This window comes from Adiantum capillus-veneris, chromosome 13, assembly GCF_014529385.1.
Source record: "Adiantum capillus-veneris isolate H3 chromosome 13, ASM1452938v2, whole genome shotgun sequence".
Taxonomy (NCBI): domain Eukaryota; kingdom Viridiplantae; phylum Streptophyta; class Polypodiopsida; order Polypodiales; family Pteridaceae; genus Adiantum; species Adiantum capillus-veneris.
Genome location: NC_140943.1, coordinates 31,517,111 through 31,532,975, shown reverse-complemented (window position 1 = coordinate 31,532,975; position 15,865 = coordinate 31,517,111). Strand labels below are relative to the sequence as shown.

At 48.3% G+C, this 15,865-nt stretch overlaps 1 protein-coding gene and 2 pseudogenes across 2 annotated transcripts in view; all 3 read left to right on the top strand.

The window, feature by feature from the left end:
• LOC147443763 (sec34-like family protein) overlaps positions 1-15,865 on the top strand; it is a 98,382-nt gene that overhangs the window by 37,931 nt on the left and 44,586 nt on the right. The window lies entirely within an intron of this gene.
• LOC147443765 (uncharacterized) lies at positions 4,090-6,283 on the top strand (annotated as a pseudogene).
• On the top strand, positions 6,884-8,492 carry LOC147443764 (uncharacterized; annotated as a pseudogene).

Below are 15,865 nucleotides of genomic sequence, written 5' to 3'. Positions count from 1 at the left end.
CCGTGTTACGTACATAGTGTGAAATAAAAACATTCGCCTCACTCTTGACACTTCTCGATGTATGCAAATAAAAGCAATCATGTACATATTGTGATATATGTTGAAGCGTCTACTGCAGTCGCTATCATGTACATACCTATCCCGGGAGTCGTGGCCCTGGATGTGGCGCATTTGCGTGCTTTTCCACTTGATAAGATGCTTAATTTGGTTTGATAATGTACATAGTCCAAGTGTTTCATGGTGGCACACTCGCCTATAAAAAGTAATGCGGACAAAAACTGTCAAAAATAGGAGCCAACAGGCGCCGTTGCAGAATTGCATGGAAAGTGACCCAAAACGGTATATTGATGAAAAATGATGCTTATCTATGCTTTTTATGCTTATGCGAGTGATCCCACAAATTTAGGGATTTTTTTGACTCCGTTTTGGATTTTTCGCATAAATAATGGCACTTTTGGATAAAAAATGAGCTGAAAATGACCTAGTGTTGGTCCAAAGTGGCAAAATGGCCCAAAAATTGACACATCAGCTCATATTGCCATGGGTAAGAGAGAGAGGGCTGCTTTTTACAGAAAAGACCAGCAATTTTGCTCTACTGTGTAATTGCTTCCATGGTTGCTCAATCTATGTGTAGGGCAGTCCCGCCTCTTCGTAATCTTGTATCTGAGCTAGTAAGGGAGTGAATTAGGGTTTCCCCTTATCAAAATGGGGTGTGGGCTTCACTTTAGAATCTCTTAAATCTCTGCAAATTCAGGAAATGGTCGCCATGAACGTGGAAGCTCGTGTATTCCTTTCAGTTGTTTGATGTTACGACTATGTAATTGGGGGCGAGGCTACATGATACCATGATAGAGGTTTGGGTTTTGATTGAGATTTGTGCTTGTATGAGCATCGAGGTTTCATGGCTAAAACTTTGGTGTTTTTCAACGGTCTTTTTAAGTGAAATTGAATGTGGTTTGGTGATCCTCTTATCATAATCTCAACTACCAAAACAAGCAATTTCCAAGCACGATAGGAAAGAGGGTTTGTGACTTTGCTGTCACGAACGCTCCTAGATTCTTAGTCACCCTTAGAAAGAGGGTTGGTGATTCTCCACAAACGCTTTTTCACAAAGTGTTTGTGACTCTCATCACGAACTCTCACAACCAGAGGTTTTGCACCTTCCAAGCTAGGCTGCACACATTTCGACATTTCTGGTGAACTTGACGTGAAGCAGCTGGGGTGGGGGTTCAAAAACTTGTTTTGAAAGGTTTAATTATAAATAATTAAAGCTATGGATCAGCAAGAGTAACAAGGCATGCGTTTTGATCAAGGCACTATGCAAATGTTTCAAGCATTCTCCATGTTTATGCAACAACAACAGGCTGGAGAAAGAAGGGAGGTGTCAGCAACCAAAGCCCTTCACTAAATCATATGTGGCATCTATATCTAACAAGGACGTTTGCGATTTCAAGAGGGGGTATGTCACGAGACTGTGACAATCACTAGCTTTATTTGTTGGTTTCCTTTCCTTGATTTTTATTTAATTTTTGGGACCCTCTTTTTGAAGTCACAAATGGCCGGACTTTGCATGGCGAGTGTGAAACGTCCGATGCCCGAGAGTTTCACTCGTAGCAGTGAAGGACTGGTCGCCACGAGATGGTTGGGCGGATCGGCATTGAAATCCGAGTAGTAAAAAGGTGGCTAGGCTCCGTTAAAGTCACTTAGGCCCCTTCGCAGGACTTTATAAGTTGGTGGGTACTAGAAATCAAACCAAAACGAGCAAACTGGACACATGACAATAGGAGAGCAACTTGCAGGCCAACACACACTCTCTCCAGAAGCTCATCCCAAGAGGGGGCGCCCAAAATTGAAGAGGGGGACTAATTTGCAACTCATTGTGAAATACAGTGTGTGTGTGTGTGTGTGAGAGTAGTGGGTGCAGGTGATCACACCTTTAATCTCTCTCTCTCCAGTGCAGTGAGGAGCGCTGCCACCTTCACAGCAGCAGGAGGACAGGTTGATGTAGTCACCTCCTATGTCTATCTTGGCATCACATTCACCAGCCTACCAGGACCCTTCACTATGAGGCAGGCTGCTGCTGACAGGCTCACCCGAGGATATGCAGCTCTGACCATGCTAGAGCGGAGATGCCACCAGGCACACTTTCAGGAGCCCCGCACGAAGGGCTGGCTTTTTGACACCTTAGTCACCCCGGCCCTGATGTACTCGGCGGCAGTATGGGCACCAGGATTGACAGATGACCAGTGGACACAGCTTGAGAGACCACAGGTATGTATGATCTCACGCTTGCTCCGCAGCAAGAAGACAGTGCCACATGACATTATTAGAGCCGAGCTCGCCACACCACCTATGGTTGTAGAGGCATTATTCCAGACAGTCTGCTTCATCCAGAGGATGAGAGAGCTACCTCCTGACAGACTCACTCGTAGAGCATTTGAGGCAGCTATACAGCTATCAGAGAGTGGGCATGCGAGAGCTTGGTACTCACAGGTCAGAGCATGGTTTGAGGGACACGGTCTTGACATGGAGAGCCTACCACCATTCCAGTACGACCCCCACTCACCATCTATTCACCTCTCTCGTAGTGAGAGAAACTTGGTATTGAGACAGGATCTGTGGCAGCTATACACTAGGAGAGTCTGGGAGTCACCTGGCTTGGGGACGAGGATGTCAGATTACAGAGACCAGTTTCTCACCATATTGTCTGGGGGGTTCATACAGAGACCACGCTATATGGACACATATATGCCACATAGCTCACGGGTGGCGATTGGTCAGCTGAGAGTGGCTTCACACAGGTTAGAGATTGAGATCGGGAGACATACTGGTGTTCCCAGGGAGGAGCGAGTCTGCAGAGCCTGCACAGAGGAGGTGGAGAGTGAGGAGCACTTTGTATGTAGATGCAGAGCATACACTGAGATCAGAGGCAGGTATGAGGCCTTATTCAGAGGACAGCCCACTCTCCGAGAGATCATGGACTCTCGAGATCAGAGACAGCTCGGACATTTCTTACTAGAGATACAGAGCCATCGGGACACACTACTACAGCCACGCACAGCTACACAGACAGAGGGGAGACAGTCGCAGCTCACAGACTTCTTTCAGAGGATTGCCACCCCTACCTCACCAGATACTCAGAGAGGAGTGACACTCCCACAGGCGGAGGTGAACCGAGCTAGACGACGACCACGAGTCACAGGCTACAGGGGTGTGAGCTCCCACCACCGACAGATCGAGGAGATCCGAGCCCGGGAGCGCCGTGCCACTGAGGAGCGAGTAGCTCAGATGAGGGCCGACCCGACAGCTTTCATCCGGGTAGCCTTGGCACCAGCCCCGCCCATGTACCACATCTTACATCCCCCCATTTGTACAGGATGGAGCTAGAGAGCTTGATGCATTCTCATGATTGTACTACCTTGAGCATATAGACATGCATATACCCCTAGAGATAGAGCCCCATCCCTCCTCAGATACTCCATTACCTACATTCAGTTCAGTTTTGTATCAGTTTTGTTTCATTTGTCTTTCCGATAGACGGATGACATACACGCCATGTACATTTGATTTGTCTCATAGGCCGATTTCGGCCTGACATAGACGTTAAAAATCTTTCTTTCTTTCTTTCTCTCTCTCTCTCTCTCTCTCTCTCTCTCATGGCGGACACTTGCTGTTCTGATGGCGGGCACTTGTTGCTATGGTGAGGGCTTGCCACTACTGCCCCCACAGGCTTGCGCCCTTGTCCTACAGGCTCGCGCACTCCAATTGGATGCCCACAGGCTCGCCCCCCCCCCCCCCAAGCTCGCGCCAGCGCCACCCTCCCCAGGCCCCTACCTGGTCAGCAGCAGGCTCATTTTTGAGTACCTGCTGCATTTTTGACTGCTCACACCAAGCTTGGACAGGTCCAGCCCTACACGCAGGCCCTTTTCCAGGAATGCAGGTCCAGCCATACACACAGGAATTCTGTGAGAAAGAAGTTTTCAAAAATACAATTTCTGCAATTTTTCACAGAGATTTTGCAATTCTTGCAACTTTTTCAGAAGTACAGAACAGGTGCTTTGTGCAAACCGACACCGAGACAGGCCCGACATGGCGAAAGGAGTGACCAAAGAAGAAATGGCCAAGATGGACGACAAACTCCACACCGCAATCAAAGAGAACAAGAAGTTGGTGGACTCCACCATCAACACTATCATCAACCGCCTCTCCAAGCTTGAGAAAGAGGTGGAAGCCTTGCATAAGGAAAAAGAAGAATGGACCAAGGAGAAAGAGACTAAAGAACAAGAGCACAAGAAGGAGACCGACAAGTGGAAAGGAACCCAAGAGGAATGGAAAAAGGAGGAGGAGGAAATGCAAGAACAAATGGCCATCCTCAAGGCCTCCATCGCTTCCCTCACCCCCGAAGAAGGGGAAATCAATAATGAAACCAAAGAGGCCATTAAAGAGGAGCTCACTAAAGCCCTCACCGAATGCTTGAAGGACACTCTCGAAGCAACGAAAGAGGGATGTGTAGAAGTGGTCAAGAAGAACATCAAGAAAGAAGCAAAAGAGGATGCTCACAAGGAAGAAGCTCTCCTTGTACACACCACCCTCGAAGAGGAAAAAATGCGCCATGCCCGTCGCCTCAACATACGAGTCACCGGCATTGAAGAAGTGAAGGACTCCACCCCCGAGAAAGATGGCAAGACTTTATGTACCACTCTTGGATACAAAATAGAGGAATCAACCCCCTTCACCAAAGCTTGGCGAGCCAGCAAAGACCCCATCAAGAAGAGGCCTCTTATCCTCCAATTTTCATCGGAGGAAGCATGGACCCTTTTCATTCGAAAGAGGGTAATTTTACGAGGTCTCACGGCCCCCCCCCCCCCCCCCCCATCTACCTAGATGATGACTTCACAAGGATGCAAGTAGAGCATAGAAGAGCATGCATGCCTCGGATACAACAAGCGCGCAAAGAAGGAAAACGGGCCTCCTATCGTGACGGTCGCGTCATCATTGATGGCAAAGCCGTAGCATAGGGACTCGCGGCCTATGAGACACTATACGAGGAGATACACATGGCAGTTTGGAACTGCAATGGCTCTTTGTGGACACATCCAGGGAGACTGGAAGAGGTGATGCATGGTAGAGACATCATTCTCCTCACAGAGACACACGAGAGTTCAAAGAGAGGCCTACCCCGAGTACAGGATTACCAATGGGAGTCTACACACAGGAAATGTACACGGCACAACACTTCTAGAGGATCTGGCGGAGTAGCAGACCTCTACCGCCGCTCACTTCATAGCAGGGTACAGATAGTAGCACGCGATCCAGAGGCACGCTACATGTGGATACGGATTGAGCTATTTGAGGAGCACATCCTCTACATCGCCGTATGCTACTTTGCACCTAGCAGCTCCAGGTTTGCATAGACAGGTGGAGGGGAGACAGAGGAGGTACACACACATGGAGGAGAGGAGGAGGATGATACACACTCACCATATGCATGTCTTAGGGACGAGATCATGGAGTACTCTAGACTGGGTGAAGTCTTCCTCACGAGGGATTTCAATGCCAGGACACAGAGTAGACAGTGTGATATTTACGACTTCGACGACCCAGAGCTACTCTCCACTATGGAGGACACAGGGGCAGAGAGGATCTCTAGTGATACCACCACACCCACACCATATGGGAGGCACCTACTTCGCTTGGGATCACAACACCGTCTCGTTATCTATAACGGGATGGCGCAATGGCCATCATCCGGCGGCCTGACTTGTATACCGCCATCAATAGCCAGCGGAGGTAGTACAGTGGACTACATCATTGGCTTCAGAGAGACAGCCCACCTACTCACATCCTTCACCATCCCACCATTGCCTATTGGGGCTGACCACGCATATCTCGCCCTCTCTCTCACTGGCTCACCCATCTCACATACACCACCTACATCCACACCATACACAACTATACACTTCACACATGAGCTAGCCCATGTTTACTCATCACATGTATATGAGGGGATCTACACTCTTGACCCAGACACACCACTCTCTACACTCACTAGCCAGCTCTCAGCAGTTCTACACACCTCAGCCCTCAGGTGCTTTCCACACACTACCCACAGTGGCCGACCCCCCCCCTCTGGGACGATGCCCCAAAATCGCTGGTACGACGGGGAGTGCAGAGATCTATACAGAAAGCTACGGGCTAGACGAGCCCTTAGAGGAGATTACTAAGAGCGAGGTCAGACGACATATGAAGGCCATCACACGCCGTAAACGGCGGGCCTTCGAGGAGGCACATGAGCTTGAGCTATACCACCTTCTTATGAGTACAGATTGCGCCACAGCATGGAGGATTCTGAGAGAGCCCTGCCCCCCCCCTCCCCCCCCCCTGGAGGACCCCCAGATTTGGCATGATTATGCCGAGCGCTTGTACCAGATACCTGGGCAGCCACTGATCCCAGAGCCATCTGATCCTCGACCTACCACCTCGACTTTCTTCACATCTAGCATGGTGCAAAGGGCCATCCGACGCCTTCAGCATGGCCGATCAGCAGATCACACTGGACTACAGAGTGAGCACTTGATATATGCAGCAGACACTCTTTCCCCCTTGATAGCACGTCTCTTCAACCGTGCCTTGGTTGAGGGACTACTAGAGGAGTGGACTATGCACACCATCATGCCTATCCACAAGTCTGGCGACACCCTGGATCCAGGGAACTACAGGACTATCATGATTGGCCACACACTGGCCAAACTATATGGGGCTGTTCTTGAGGCAGAGCTTAGCACGCATGCAGAGGCATCAGGGATACGAGCGTCAGGACAGGCAGGCTTTCGATGCACTTTCTCGACTATCGACCACATTTTCGTGCTTCGCTGCCTGATCGATGGAGCGAAAGCACGGAAGAGAAGACTACTGCTGCTTTGTGGATTTCTGCAAGGCCTTTGACACTATCTCTAGAGAGAGACTCTTCCAGCGCCTTGAGGAGCTACAGATACCATCTGAGATGATATGGGCCATTCATTCTTTATACGCACAGGTCTCTGGTAGAGTGCGCTGCCCGGGTGGACTATCGGATTCCATTGCTAGCACTATTGGTGTGAAGCAAGGATGTCCCCTCTCCCCGACTCTATTTGGTCTCTACATCGACGAGATATCAGATTACATTCTACGCGCAGGAGGGGCGGGATCAGACTTGGCAGGTATACCAGTACATATTATGCTTTATGCTGATGATATCATCCTAGTTTCTGAGACACAGGAGGGACTACAGAGCCACCTACGAGCCTTGGATGATTTTTGCACACATCGAGGGCTCACAGTGAACCTTGGCAAGACCAAGGTCATGATCTTTTACACCTCCAGGACAGTGCGGAGCCGAGCAGTACTCACAGCAGCAGGCGGGCAGGTCGATGTGGTTGATTCATATGTATACCTGGGGGTGACTTTCACTGGCACCACTGGTAGATTTTCCATGGCACAGGCAGCCCGAGACCGGCTTACACGAGGATATGCAGTGCTGGCCACCTTGGAGCGCAGATGCCATCAGGCCCACTTCCAGGAGCCCTGCACCAAGGGGTGGCTTTTTGACACTCTAGTCACACCTGCCATGATGTATGCAGCCGCTGTATGGGCTCCAGGGCTATTTGCATCCCTATGGACACAGATAGAGTGCCCACAGATCATCATGATCTCCCGTTTGCTCCACAGCAAACCCTCAGTACCACATGATATCATCAGAGCAGAGCTAGCTACCCCACCGATGCTAGTAGAGACTCTCTTTCAGACAGTTTGTTTCATACAGCGCATGCGAGAGCTCCCACCAGACAAACTCACCCGTAGAGCTTTTGAGGCATCGATACAGCTGCATCAGGAGGGGGACACGAGGGCATGGTACTCACAGGTCATAGAGTGGTTTACATCCCATGGCTTGGACATCACGGATCTGCCCCCTTTTCAGTCTGATCCCGACTCCCCTCACATACGTCTCTCACACATCGAGAGGAATCGAGTTCTCAGACAGGATCTCTGGCAGCTATACATCAGGGAGACATGGATCACACCCAGAGAGCCTCTTCCCACGAAGAGGCAGTACTACAGAGACTACTTCCTCACTATTGTAGCAGATGGTTTCATCCAGAGACCGAGATACATGGATGTCTATATGCCACATAGAGCACGGGTCGCCATTGGACAGCTCAGAGTATCATCACACCAGCTAGAGATTGAGGCAGGGAGAGCGGCACGTCCCTAGAGCAGAGAGGATATGCAGACTTTGCACAACAGAGGTTGAGAGCGAGGAGCATTACGTATGCAGATGTAGAGCATATGAGGAGATTAGAGGCAGATATCTGACCTTGTTTGCAGATCAGCCCACTCTACATCAGATCTTTGAGTCCAGAGACCAGCGACAGCTCGACCGCTTCCTCATAGAGGCACAGTAGCATCGGGACTCCCTCCTCCAGGCAGCACTAGGGACGAGAGACGAGCGCTAGACACAGCTCACAGACTTTTTCCAGAGGACCATAGCAGCACCATCACTCTCGACCACCCAGAGAGGAGTGACTCTACAGCAGGCTGAGGAGGTCCGAGCTCGTAGACGCCCACGCGCACATGGACGTAGGGCACCCCGCCTACACCAGAGAGAGATCCTGGAGATCCAGGAGCACTACTACAGATCCTTGGAGGAGCGACGTACTCGGGCTTTTGCAGATCCAGCCGCCATCTTACACGGATTGTCCGCACCCTACCCATCCATGCATCATGTATTACACCCTGATTATGGGACTGGATGGAGTTAGAGATAGGATAGCATCTCATGATTGTATTTACCCCAGCATATAGGATTGCATCTCTCCCCCAGTTTTTGGAGCTCCACCCCCACCCTCTTTGTATCACCTCCCCCCAGACATTACACAGGATAGTTTACTTTTACTTTTGTACCCTTTTATCCTTTATGGATACACAGAGGACACCCACCTCATGTACTTTGATTTGTCTCATAGGCCGATTTCGGCCTCTTTATAGACGTTAAAAAATCTTTCTTTCTTTCTCTCTCCCCTTTGCACATATGGTAATGCCCCTCTAGTTGGCAGTTCAGGGGGTTTTATGCCCGTTTGCCAAGGTAAGAGCGTTCTATACAGGAACCGGATTAGCTAAGTGTCACAAGACGGGCACCACGTGCCTATAGAAAAGAACAAATTGAACAGACTTTTAGCACTTCGAATAACAACTGAATTGAAAGGGAGAGACGACACGCAACACGGAGTGGCGGAATTCCACCCCAGAGAGTATTGGCCCCAAATTTTGGCACCCCTTTGGGTATTTCTTTATATTGCATCAACACAGTACAAGCCGGTACTCGAGACTCTGCACCTTCTCCAGGAAGCATGCCAAAGAATGAGCCCTAGCCTCATATTTAAAGGCCCTTGGCCTAAAAAGCAATTACAGTGAAAAACCTTCAAACTCAAAAGCATCTGGTCCAAAAGCAAAGCCAAAAAGCTGCCAGCGTAAATCACAGAAATCCGTACAGCTGCCACGTCATCAACCAGCGCAAAACGCCGAAATCCGTACAGCTTGCCACGTCATCATGCCAGTGCAATTTTTGAAAATCTGCCACGTCATTAATTTTTGTGTGTGCGAGTCCTGCTTTATTTTAATCCTTTTCTTACTTGGGCCCCATCGGACGGGGTCCCCATAAGTTTGGTAGGACTTCTTCTTCTGTTACTTGTTCTTCTTAGGGTTTAGGCCCCTCGGCCGGCATCTGTAAGTTGGCTCCATTCTTTAGGCTTTGACATGTCAGCAATTTGTTACATAAGTGCTAATCCCCCACAGGTACACACAACTCCATCACAAAGCATTGCGAAAACAGAGAGATTTCTTGCATGAAAACTCGTCCATTTTACAAGGGAATTGTTCCACTGCGTGCAAGAGCTCCTTAGACACACGTATACATGTTTGCTCTACTCAAAACGATCCAAAACAGAAAATTACAGCCTCCTATGTTTATTTCCAGGTTTAGGGTTTTGCACCTAGGTCCTAAACTACAAGGTAACGCCAAGGAAGCCTCGGGAATGCCTTGGAATGATTATACGGGCTTTGGGCACTTGGCAGTGACCAAAATAGGGAATAACAACATGCTGAAATTGACCTGCAGCTCACCAGAAAGCTTTCAAAATGCAAGGGAAAGTGTCCTAGACATTCTTTTGACCTGCAAGGGTTTTGGCGTTGTTATGGTGTGCTGAAATTGGGTCAACAACCTGCAATTACAGCCCTTGACAGGTTTGGACAGGTTGGTGGGAGTTATGTGAAAGTGTTCGGGTCGTTTATTTGCAATAAGAATAAAGAAATACCGAAAGGGGCGCTGTCACAAATTGCTGACGTGTCAAGCCACTGAAGAACGGAGCCAACCTGCAGATCCCGGCCTAGAGGCTTAAACCCTAAAGCAATAGAAGCAACAGAAGAAGAAGAAGCGGAAGAAGTTCCCACCAACTTATGGGACCCCGTCGGATGGGGCCCAAGTGACATAAGGGCATTAAAATAAAGCAAGCCCATACACACACGCGGAGAATTGATGACGTGGTAGCTGTACGAATTCTCGCAATTCATGCTAACATGATGATGTGGTAGCTATACGGATTTCCGCAATTCGCGCTGACATGATGATGTGGCAATGTATGGATTTTCACAAAAGACGCTGGCAGCTTTTGGGCGCTAGTGCTTTTTGGGCCAGATGATTTTGAGTTTGGGACTGCTTTTCATGTAATTGCTTTTCAAGGCCAAGGGTGTTAGGTGCAGCGGAATGATTGTTTGCGCTTTACTCAAGATGAGTGCTCCGAACTGTGCTCAAGGGTTCCTTTTAGTTCTTATGGAAGGGAGAGCCTTCCGTTCTTAATGGAAAGTGCTATGATCACAAACAAAGTGAATGGACACTGTGCGTGCAAGTGTAGGAGACTGAGAGATAGAGAGAGAAGAGAGATACGACACCAGAGACGTTGTAAAACCCTCCTCCGAAGGCCCCACTCTCGTCGGCGAGAGTGGTCTACTTATGATTGCACAAAGTGGTACAATGCGGATGCAATGGACTGATGCAAGTTGGGACTATGCCGATGACGACGACAGGGATGACGACGATGACTTTAGGGCTGAAATCTGCGGTCTTCTATCTGCTGAATTTCGAGGCTGTTTCGGTGGCTGAAAATGACTGTTTTTGGCTGCATTTTCGAGGGCTGAAAATGGCTATCTTCTGCAACCAACTAGGGCTGAATCTGCTGCTGTGTGGAATGCTGAAAACGCTGCTCCCAATGCTTCAATTCAGGCTGAAAATGAAAACGCTGGCAGAATGGCTGAAAATAGAAAACGCCAGGCTGATTTGGTATCGCTAGCAAAAACGCTAGGCTGTCTGGAAATCTGGCGATGACTGCAACTGGGAAACGCCAGGGATCATGGGGAGGTGCTGGCGATATGCACAAACGCTAGGGTTGAGTGTAGGCGATGATGAAGACCAAAATGCCAAGGCAATGGGAGAGGAAATCGCCAAGCTTGGGGGTTGTGCGAGTTCTTGCTGAGAAGACGCCTGTTGAGCGGGAAGCTCCTGCTGCCTCTTTTGCTAGAAAGTGCTAACTTGGGTTTGCTTATATATTAACTTAGCAAAATTGCCCTACCTACTTTTGTTGGAACGTCACTTAAAAATAATAAGTGAAAAATGTCAAAAATAAGGAAAATATGCTAAATGCACTGGACAATTCCCCTAACTGATTCTAATGGATTCTGATGGGAATACTGATGATCATACTGTGTGCAACCAGAGGATATGCATCTATGCTAAGTGACTGGGCATGCACGGTCTACGAATAGACTCACAAAAGTGCCAGATCACTTCCTATTCTAGACTGACTGAACCTTGATCATGTTGTAGCTTGTCCACGGACACATGGGGTTGGATGTGTCACGTGACAAAGGGCCTTTAAATATGTGCAGAGGGCTCATTCTCTGGCAAAGTGGTACCTCCTCCCCCGGCACCGGAAAATACGAGAGCTACCAATCGGCAACCTTCCCAGCTGACTGTTCCGATCAAGGAGTCTTAAAGAATATGGTCCAACCATCTGACCCTGATCCTGTGCAACTGCCGTTGCCCCCAGCTCCTCCACCACCACGGCCATCAGGCTACAATGGTTGGAGTCCATATGGATACCCTTATTATCCGTAACCAGGATACGCACCTAACCAACCAAAAGATTTCAAAAATGGCAGCACGACAATCAAAAGTTTCACGATCGGAAAAAGCATTGCAGTTCTTACAACAATTCAACAGCATCTATGCTTTGGGGAACTATAAAGAAGAATCCAAGATTCCTCGAGCAGTGGGATTTCTTAAAGATAATGCCATGTATTGGTGATGTTCCATCGCGACGCAACCGCATGCTCCAAGGACCTGGCAAGCTTTCAAGACAATATTTGCATGTAGTTATATGACTTCTCTCTTTGAAGTCCGGATCTTGGTAGAATGGGGCAACTTGAAAATGCCCATGAAACCGGCCCGTAGGGCGGTAGGCGTTGGCTTTCACCCGAAATTCTTTACTTTATGCACACACACAGAGCACTTTGCAAAGAGAACCTGCGACGGGAGTTAACACTTAAACACACACACGACTCGGAAGCTAGAATGCTCCGAGCAGACGCCGACAACCTGTAGGCCCCAAAATTGGCGCCCCTTTCGGTATTTCTTTATTCTTTAGGAGGGTAAATTACAAGGTAAGGTCCTGGGAATCCTTCACGTGTATCCACCTAGATACCATTTGATTTGGCCAAATTTCGGCAGCATAACAGCCCCAAAACTTGCGCGAAATCAATTCCCCTGCTGGAACTCGCTTGCACTGACGTATACCCTCTGATTCCTGTCCAAAAACAGTAAATTCAGCACGCTGTATTTACTGGTTTTTGCCCTGTTTTCAGCCCCAAACAGTCCCCTAACTGTCCTCTGCCAGTGGGGCACGATTCCCAATGGTCCTGGCGTCCGTATGGCTGAAAAACAGTGAATTTACAGCGCATACACAGCGCTGATTTTGCACCTGTACGGTGAGGTTATGACCCTCACCAGTGCCTGCTTTGGAGCAGCAGTTAGCTACCCCTGTTCCTGCTCAAGGAGGCTCTTGCCTCAGCACAAAAGCATGAACCCACACAACTGTACATCAGTCAAATGAGTAGCCCTCTTGTGGGGCATCACATAACTGCACGTAGGGGAGAAAGAGAGCAGTATGTAGCGTGCGGGGCATCACTCCCGTCACCATACTGTACATAGAGGGCAAGGTAAGCATTCCATAGCTTCTGTACCTGTTGCAATCCGCCTGTGGCTGAAAATGGCGCCCCCTTTGATGATATGCAGCTCGTTTTTGCCTCCCAGAGTGGCAGAATCACTCACAAGCTGACACGTCGCCCAGTTTCCGAGTTTGGGCTTTCCCTGCTAAAAATATCTCAACTGGTGCGTCAGTTGACTTCGCGGCAGAGTTGTAAAGTGTTCCCCTAGTCATACCGAAGGTAATGACACGAACACATTTCGTGGCCCAAAATAGCAGTTCCCTAAATTTTAGGAGATGCTTCCGTTGGGCTCCCACTGGTCTTCTGACCATCTATCCTCATTGGGACCGCATCCAAAAATGCAATGTGGCCCAACTGTCGGATACTTTTGGTTGGTAGTCCCAGCTTGACTTTACGCCTTAATTGAGTTCACTTCCTAGTATCCACCAACTTGCTAAGTGCGACGGGGGGACCGATATGATCTTGCTCTGAGCCTAGACATCCTCTTACCATACGAATTCCAGTGCCGACCCCTTCCCGTCTGCGGGTGAATCCACCGTTCACATTGGCCATACAATGTCCGACCGTTTGCTACTTCAAAAAGAGGGTCTCAAAATAAATAAAATAAACCCCATTGGAAAGAAACCAACAACCAAGGTTAGCAGTTGCCACATCTCTGTGACATGGTTAATAACTGCCACGTCCTCGTGACATACCCCCCTCTTGAAATCGCAAACGTCCTCGATTGCATACCATAAATACACGCCACTGATGATCTTGTGCTATCAACACTCTTTTATCATCGCATGTATCCGCAAGAAAGGTCGTAACATACATAGATACAAATGACTTAATGAGGCCTTCATACTTTTGCCATTTCTATCTATGGCACTGAATTCATATGTACATTCGATGTACTAGCTCTATCATTACCCCTCCTTTGCACACGTTGGGTTGGGGCATAAGTAGGCTGTAACCCAAAGGCTTCAAGGTAAAGCTGCAATACATTTGGTGACTCTGACAGTTCATGCTCTTCCATCCACTTGGCATCCATAGGCGGATAGTTCTTGAACTTCACCAAATAGCGTCTTGCAACTTGTCCTTTAACTTTTCTGTCCTTATGTGCCAAAACTTGCTCAGGTACCAGGATCTCATCAAGTTCCTCAACTTCTGGCTGATCCTCAACTGGCATATCTTCTGGCACATCACCCACGAAGGGTCTTAGAAGACTCACGTGAAACGCATTATGAATCTTCCACACATCAGGCAATTTCAGCCTGTAAGCCACATCGCTGATCTTGTCAAGCACTTGAAAAGGCCCATAGTAACGCATGCTGAGCTTAGGAAATAGCCGTTCCTTGCCCTTCATCTTCTTTAACCTTGCCTTTTCGAACCTTAAGAGAACCCAATCACCAGGTGATAGTAGCAATTCACGACGGTGACGATCAGCAGCCTTTTTCTGTTTTGCCTGAGTCTTCTCCAAGGCAACTTTAATCTTCTTATACATCTCATCCATGTTCTCAACATATCGATCTGCCTCAAAGATCTTGTCCTTTGTGTGCAAAATGGGAGGAACCTTTTTGCCGCCTTCAACAATTTCAAAAGGTGCTTTGCCAGTGGACGAATGCACCGTATTATTGTACGCATACTCAAGCATAGGCAAATACTGTTCCCACTTGCCCTTATTATCTGACACATAGCATTTCAGCAAATCTAAGACAGTAGAATTGGCCTCTTCTGACTGTCCATCAGTTTGTGGATGAAACGAAGACGAGAACTTGAGCGTAGTACCCATGTTCTCAAACAATCCTCTCCAGAACAAACTGGTCATGCGAGGATCACGATCACTGATAATCGATTGTGGCATACCATGGTACTTAAACACATTGTACATGAACAAGCGTGCCATCTGATCAGATTTTATCTTCTTCCTGACAGGGATAAAATGGGCCTGCTTGCTGAACCTGCAGATAATGGTCCATATACCATCATTCCCTGTTGGCGTCCTTGGAAGATCAAAGATAAAGTCCATAGCAATGCTTTCCCATGGCTTATCCGGAATCGGCAGTGGTTGTAACAACCCTGGTGCCTTTTGCCTGTCAAACTTGACCTTTTGGCAAACTATGCATGCTCGCACAAAGGCATCCACATCTCTCCTCAAGGTAGGCCAATAGAAGAACGTCTCTACCGCTTTAACTGTTGCATCAATGCCACGATGCCCTGCATACGGTGGGACATGACTCTCTTCCATGACCTTATGTCGCAGTGGCCTAGTGACACAAAGTCTGCCATGCATCATCATAAAACCATCTCTGAGGAGGTAGTGCTCATGATGTTGCCCCTCTTGTAACTGTTCAAAGATCCTTGCAAAATCTTCATCAGCAGTATACTGTTCCTTCATGTCATCTAACTCATGATGATAAGGAATTGACACAGCTGAAATTTGTGGCTTTCTTGATAACGCATCAGCCACAACGCTGAAATTTGTGGCTTTCTTGATAACGCATCAGCCACAACATTCTTCTTGCCTTCCACATGCATAATCTGGAAGTGGAACATGGAAAGAATGTTT